The following is an 8,002-nucleotide window of genomic DNA, read 5'->3' as shown; positions in this document are numbered from 1 at the left end:
ATTCATTAGCTGATGCTCATTATTATTTCTTGTGCAACCAGGGTTCTTTAGGGAACACCTTTGCCTATGCTTATGTCTCTAAGACATTTACTTATTTTGTCTTCTGACCAACTGTTTCTGTTTTAATATTTAATTCCATTTTGATTTTAATTTAGTGGATAGTAGGAGATAGGAGTCTATTTTCAATCTTCAGCATGTAGATAGCCAGTTTTCTCAGGAGGAAGAACACAATTTTTTCTCCAGTGAAAGTGTTCAGCCTTTGTCAAAGATAGGATAGTTGTATGCGCTTGGAGTTTTCTCTGCATCCTCTCTTCTGTTCCATTGATCCACAAATCTGTTTTCTCCCCCCCCCAATATTGAAATGTCTTTAATCACTGCAGCTTTTTTAGTATAACTTGAAATCCTAGATTGTGGTTCCCCTTGCCTTGCCCTTATTTGGAATTGCTTTTGCTATTCCAGGAGTTGTATGGTGCTCTACAATTTTGGGGTTGCTGTCTCTAATTCTGTAGAGAATGCTATTCATATTTGAATTAGGATTGCATTAAATTTGTATAACAGTTTTGGAAGTAGGGCCATTTTGACTATACTGGCTCTACCTATCCAGAAACAGGGCATCTCTTTCCATTTTTTGATGTCTTCCTCAATCTCCTTTTTCAGGGTATTGTAGTTTTCATTGTAGAGGTCTTTTACTTCCCTGTTTAGAGTAATTCCTCATTATTTCATCTTCTTGGTACTATTGTGAAAGGTATTGTTTTTCTTTTTCTTTTCTGTATTTTAGGACAGGGTCTACAGGGTCCACAGGGTCCATAGGGTCTCACTGTGTAGGTTGGACTTGTAATGATCCTCCTGTTTACAGCCTCCCAAGTGCTGGGATTACAGTCGTGTGCCACTACACTCAGTCTCAATCACCACCTCAGCACGCCCGGGGGGCGCAGCATGGCAGACCCGGGGATTGAACTCTCCACCCCTACGTTTGCCTAAGCAGGCGCTTTAATTTGCTGACCTATTTGGCTGGCCCAGATATTGTTTTTCTAATTTCTCTCTTAGCTTAATATTGGTCTATAGGGATGATGTTAATTTTTGAGGGTTGGATTTGTATCCTTCTATATTACTGAATTTGACTATTCATTCTACAGTCTTTTGGTAGAGTTTTTGAAGGCTTCTCTGTAGAGTATCACGTCCTCTGCAAATAATGACGATATGACGTCTCCCTTTCCTATGCATATCTTTTTATTTCTTTCTTTCCTTATTGCTGTAGCTAATATTTCGAGGACTATATTGAACATGGTAATAGTGGATTTTAGAGAGAAAGCATTCAGTTTTCCTCCATTTAGTATGATGTTGACCATTGGCTTGTCATAGGTGACTTTTATGAGATTGAGATAAAGATCTTCTATAGCAATTCTCTTCGGGTTTTTCTAATCTTGAGTATGTATTGGACTTTGTCAAATGCTTTTTCTATGTATTGAGAGGATCATCTAGTTTTTGTCCTTGGTTCTGTTAATGTGGTGTATTACATTTATTGACTTGTGTATCTCTGCATCCCTGGGATAAATCCTGCTTGGTCACGATGTATGCTCTTTGGGATGATTTGCTGCATTTTGTTTGTCAGTACCTTATTTTTTTAATTTTAGGGAAGGGTCTACAGGGTGTTCAGGGTCTCACTACTAGATTGGACTCATAGTGATGCGGCTATTTACAGCCTCCCAAGAGCTTGGATTACAAGTGTGTGCCACCATGCCCAGTCTCAATTGCCATCTCAGTGCGCCCTGGGGGATGGCCAGCACAGCAGGCTCAGGGATTGAACCCCTGGCCCTGTGCCTGCTTGCAGGTGCTTTAACCCACTGAACTATTTGGCCAGCTCTTTTATGTCATTATCTTATTGAGCATTTTTGAATCTATGTTCATTAAAGAGAATGGCCTGTAGTTTTTTTTCCTGGTTGGATACTCCTATGATTTTGGTATCAGAGTAACCCTACTTCCAGAAATGACTTTGGGAGTAGTGCTTCCCTTTCAATTTCACAAAAGAGTTTGAGCTGCATTGGCCTTAGATATTTGTGTTAGTTACTTTTCTCTCATTGCTGGGACAACTACCCAATACCCCAAATTAAAGAAGGAAAGGTTTATTTAGCTCACAGTTGCGGAGGTTCCAGTCTATAACCAGCTGGCTCCAAGGCAGGGTGGCATGGTGAGGGATAACAGTTTAAGATGGAAGAAGACAGAAAAAGTAACAAGAGGAAAAAAGTGGGAAAGAAAGCCTCTTTTCCTCCCTTATGTTGTATGAAGGCTACCCATTGTAGGGTGGGTGTGACATTCACACCATCTCTTGGTCCTCCTCTTGCGCAGGCTGAGGATGTTTACAAAGTGAGAACCCTGTTCCCCTGCTAACTCGGTTAAATTTCTCAACTTCTCCAGTTGACACACCATTGTATGTTGCAATTACAACATTCTAGGGTGTAAACAGCTGCCCTAGGCCAGGTCCTTTACACCCTAGCATGTAGAACTGTTGAGTTTCTTAGTCAAGCTTCTAAACTTCTCATGTTGAAACAATAAATCAGCCATGACAATCTCCTCTCAAATTTTTGTATAATTCACAGTGAATCCATTGGGACCTAGCATTTCTTGGTAGTGTTTTAGTTTTCAATTTTATGTCTTTTTTTTTTTCTTCTTGAGACAGGTCTTGCCATGTAATTCAGTGAGCTTTGAACTCACATTGTACCCTAGGTTGGCCTCAAGTTGCCTCAGCTTACTGAGAGCTAGGAACCTTTTTCATTTCTAATTTCATGGATTTGGGTCTTTTTCTTCCTTTATTTTGGTTAGATTGGCTAAGGGTTTGTCTATTTTATTCATTCTTTCAAAGAACCGATGCTACAATTCATTGAATATATATGAATGTATACATTTTAAATTATGTATTTGGTGCAGGGTCTCACTACACAGGTTGGACTTGTAGTGATCCTCCTGTTTTCAGCCTCCCCAGTGCTGGTATTACAGAAGTGTGCCACCATGCCCAGGAGGTACTGGACCTTATATTGTTTTTAAGTCTCAGTTGCATTAATTTCTGCCCTGATTATTATAATTTCTTTCCTTGTACTAGCCTTAGGTTTAGACAGTTCTTGTTTTCCTAGGACCTTGAGGTGCATCATTAAATTATTTATCTGAGCTTGCTCTGGGTCTTACTCTTTTCATGGTTGAGACAAAATACTTGATCCTCAGAGTTAAAGAAGGAAAGGTTTATTGAGGCTCACAGTTTGCAGAGGTTTCAGCCCGGAGCTAGTTCCAAGGCAGGGTGGCATAGCAGAAACAAAACAGTTTATAGCAGGCACAAGGCAGCAAGCAGCAAAGTTGTGAAGCGGTGAACGACAGCAGCCCTCTTTCTGTCCCTTATACCACTAGAATATATTCCCAGAGAAATCACTTGCTGGGCTAATTATACTCCATCCTTCCCTCCCCGATTAATCAACACTCTCATAGCTAGAGACTAAGGTGAAGGACTCTAGTTAGCCATGCTTAGAATATATCACTGAAAAGCAACTAATTTGATAAATACACTAGGAAAATTATCAGTGCTTCTGGTAAATTATGCACATTATACAACCATTTTTATTATGAAAAGGTTAGCTAAGGAGTGCTTTGGGAGGTTCCGAAGGTATTATGGGTATTTCCATTATTTCTTTAGGAAAAATAGTCTTGATTGACAACCAACTTGAGTTATAACTAGCCCTTGTGAATGAATTGAGTTCATAGGATCCACTATATAGTTAATATGACAAAGGTAATCTGAATGCTGCCTTAGAGAGTAAAAACAACAATTATGTGTCCTGGCACTGTCAAGCAAATTAGCTACTGAAGTATTATCCAAATAAATTGGATATTAAAATACCATTAGAGGGCTGGTGAGATGGCTCAGTGGTCTAAAGCACCTACTTAGAACAAGCTTAGCAAAGCACAGGGACCGGAGTTCAATCCCCCAGCACCACATGCCAGCCAGCCCCGCCCCCTGGTGGGCTGAGCTGGCCACACACACACACACACACACTAAATAAATAAAAGGCATTTATAAAATAAAATAAAATACCATTAGAACCAATTACACACCAACCTTAACTCTAGAGAAGAAATCTATAATTATGGTATAAACATGAACATAATCCAGGTATTGACTTGCAGCTAATACATACTAAATGTGATAGCTATATCTCCACTAATAATAGAAAAAAATTCAACAGTAATTTTATAGAAGTTAACTATCAAAAGGTTAATAGGACTTTATGTTCATACTATTAAAGATTTAGGAATAGGGGAATGCAGGATGAACAATTCAAAATCTTAAAGTATATGATGAAAGGAGGAAAGAGAAGTGGCACAAAGGATCTTATCGAGCGAATATAAAGATGCTTATACAATTAAGTAGAAAAAAACTGTCAGTAGATGAAAAACTGACAAGAAACAGAAGATGAAATAAAGACAGAAAAGAAATCATGTAGGAGTAAAAACAAGGCAAAAAAGTAAAAAAAAAAAACAATGCAAAGAGAGAAAAATTAAAAAGGAAAAGAGAAAAATCTAAAAGCTAAAAAATAAAGAAAAAGATGGACTGGGTAGATAGTTCCATGGTCTAACTGCCTGCCTGGCAAGTGCAAGGACCCAGGTTCGATCCCTAGTACTGCCTGCTGGGCCAGCCCCAGAACCCCTGGCACTCCGTGCCAGCCACTGAACCCAGGTATAGTGATGCATCCCTGTAATCCCAGTGCTGGGGAGGCTGAGACAGGAGGATCACTATGAGTCTGAGCTGTGTAGCGAGACCCTGTACCAAATAAATAAAATATTTTTTAAAAATAAGAAAAAGAGATAAAAAACAAGTAAGAGGAAGAAAGAAAACTTCCTCAAACCCCAATACACTGGTAACAAAGAAAAGAAGAAAGGAAAGTGAAAAAGAAAAAGCAAAACAAAAAAAATTCCTAACAACAATGCAAACTCATAGAACAAAGTTCAAACAAAAATATAAAACATTTCTCTATGATTTTGAATGTGTGCTTTTCTTCTGGGACCTACAATTTTGGGGCAGTATGCAAGGCAAGATATGTCCCTGCTCATGTTGGTAGATAAAGAAGACAGTTGGACCCCAGAGGCGTCCTGGGTGCGGGCACCAGCAGGCAGCAGGATTAGGGTAAAGGTGTCAGTGCAGTTACTTTCAAATCCAAAGTAATTCAGGCTGAGTATAGCCTCTCGCTGTGGATGCTGTGCATTTGTCCTGTTACTCAAACCCCTCAGTGGGTCTCTTTCCCACCTGACCACAGCTTCCGGACCATGGCTGCCTCCCGTGGCTGTTTTCCACCCAGCACTATTGGAATGTAACACTGGAAGCTCTGAAGAGAAGCTATCCTGTGGCTGCTCTGAGTCCCAGCTTCAAATAGTCAACCAAGCCTTCCTTGGCATGGAATCCATAGAGCACCCTTTCTGTGGATACGGCCATCACATGGGCTGGAGTCGCTCTCCAGCTGTTGCCAGGGAAGCGCTCATGTAGAAGCAGAGTCCTTTGCTTTCCCTGCAGCTCACAGCACTGCCGGTCCCTTCCACTACCACATTTCTCCCTGAAGCTTCCTGGAGTCTCCAGCTTTCACTTTGTTCCTGTAGATTCTGTCTCCCTTTCTCATGAGAACTGAGCTGCGGAGAAAGTGCAGACTGTCCTTCCCTCCTCCACACTGTGCTCTGTCCCGGGCATTACTCCATATATTTTCATTTCCTTGTATATTCTTCCTGGCTGTCAGGGATCTATTCTCTCTCCTTTGTCTTCCTCAGATTGTAATTTGCCAGTGTTGGGATTCTCAATCTTGGTGAGTTTGAGTTGTTGTTTTTACCATTACCATTTTCCTGGAAGTCTGAACTGTGGGCAGTATTGTAGTTTTTGGTTTTGTGATTGCTAATTTTTTTTTGAGCCACTTATGTGACTCTCTGCAGTTTTCACAGATTCCATTACTCCTTAGGAAAGACACTGCCAGATTCAGGTGTCCAGGGAAAGCACCAGAAGTGTTTATGGTGATGAGTACCACAAGTCCCATTATCCATGGTATTCTAGGTAGAGTCAGCATCAACCCAAAAGGTCCAGAAGTCTTGAGACTACATGCGGAGGATTTAGAGTGACACCTAATTAGTGAGATTATTTTACGATCTTTTCCTCATGGTTTTTTGTTGAATAGTATCTGTCTGTGGCAGTTTTTTTTATAAGATTTTGAGTTTAATATCTTGCAGCCTTCTGTAGGGTAGTAGAAGCACTTCTGTTTGTAGAATGTGGAAGTGCTTACGAGGGCTTGTAAGAAATTCTTGAAAAGATCGTAGACTCATTTACAAGTGTAGGAAAGGTTGCAAACTATGATTTCCTGAAATAAGAAAAAATATGCATTTACTTTAAATAGTTTTTTTTATGAGGCAAATGATGGTTCACTTTATAAATAGTACACCTAAGCCTTGGTGATATTTTTAATAGTACAGGGCCTGTAACCTATGTGAAAAGGGCTAGTTTGTTTTATAGTAAGATCAAAGCAAGTTATAGGATAGGTAGAAAAACCAATCTAAAATCTATGTTGAATAAGTGCTGCGCTTGGCATGGTGGCACACATCTGTAGTCCTAGCACTCTGGGGAGGCTAAGGCAGGAAGGTTACAAGTTTGGATCCAGCCTGGGCAACTTACTGACTTAGCAAGACCCCACCTCAACATAAAAAGTATAAAAAGGCAGGGCATGTGGCTCAATGTGGACGGAAGCACTGAGCATTTTTATTGGAGATGGGTGGTGTACCATTGGGCTCATTTGATTCAACCTCAAAGAATGGGCATGGACCTTAACTGTCATCCTCTACAACTTCCCCAAGCTCCAGTCCTGGCAAGCTACACTGTTGCACATGTTCAGGACATTTCAGGCCCCTGTCCTACGGCTGCTGACCTAGCTCTACATTTATGACTTCCTCTTGTGGCTCTAACCACTGGGTCCCACTTCTACAAGAAGAGTTTTCTAGTACTTGAAGGTAGGTAGGTCTCCTGGGTCCCAACTTCCCCTTCTCCAGGGTGATTCTGCGCATCTGAATCCTTCTGATGTTGTTAACTTAATGAAAGTGGATGGCCTTCCCGTAAAAAGGAGCTGGGATCTCCCACGGCCCCCCTGCCCCCATTTCCAGGTCAGCATCCCATTCCATCCTGCTGCTCCTCCATGGTAATTTCCAGACTTTCAGCATCTTGCAGGATGGTTGTTAGGGTCACCTTCGACTGACCCAGTTCTCCCATAGATTTTTAAGAATCACTGCACCCTGGGAGAGGCTGGCCAGAACAGTGAGCTCTGCTCCAGTCCCCCCTTGAAGCAGGAAGCCCTTCAATACTTTAGCCTACCAATTCATGCTCCATGGGGTGCAAAACTGAGGGGAGGCTTCTCTGGGGCCCTTCAGCTGTGGTACAGGTGGAGCACAACTGGACAAAGCTCCATCCACGTTGGGCAGCTTTCCAGAGAGATGGGGGCTTGCTCACTATGAATCCTGGGTTTCCATTGTACCTTACAGTCTAGGTGTGAATGATAACACAGCTTCCTGTAACTTGTAGTGTGAGGGTGCTCTGTCTCACCAGACCGAGATTAGCTGGTGACCATTATGCAGTGAGCCTGCTTCACACGTATGGAAGTCCATTCCTAACTAGGTGTCCACATCAATGGTCTTAAAATAGATTCTAGCAAAGAAATGAGAAGGGAAAGTAGCCTGCTCAGAGGCTCGTTTTCTAGATCCTTCTAGGTGGCTGGGTGTGTTGAGAGCCCCACCCACTGTCTTTTGTCTCTAATTTAACATTTGCTGAATATCTTTTATAAATTATTATTTTTGTGAGGTAAATTATATAATTTAGTACAATAACTTTGGAAAATGATTTGACAAAAAATTGACCCAGTAATAATTCTTCTTCTTCTTCTTCTTCTTCTTCTTCTTCTTCTTCTTCTTCTTCTTCTTCTTCTTCTTCTTCTTCTTCTTC

This window comes from Octodon degus, unplaced genomic scaffold (assembly GCF_000260255.1).
Source record: "Octodon degus isolate 3935 unplaced genomic scaffold, OctDeg1.0 scaffold00015, whole genome shotgun sequence".
NCBI lineage: Eukaryota > Metazoa > Chordata > Mammalia > Rodentia > Octodontidae > Octodon > Octodon degus.
The sequence above is the reverse complement of the archived record's forward strand: the minus strand, read 5'-3'. Positions refer to the sequence as shown.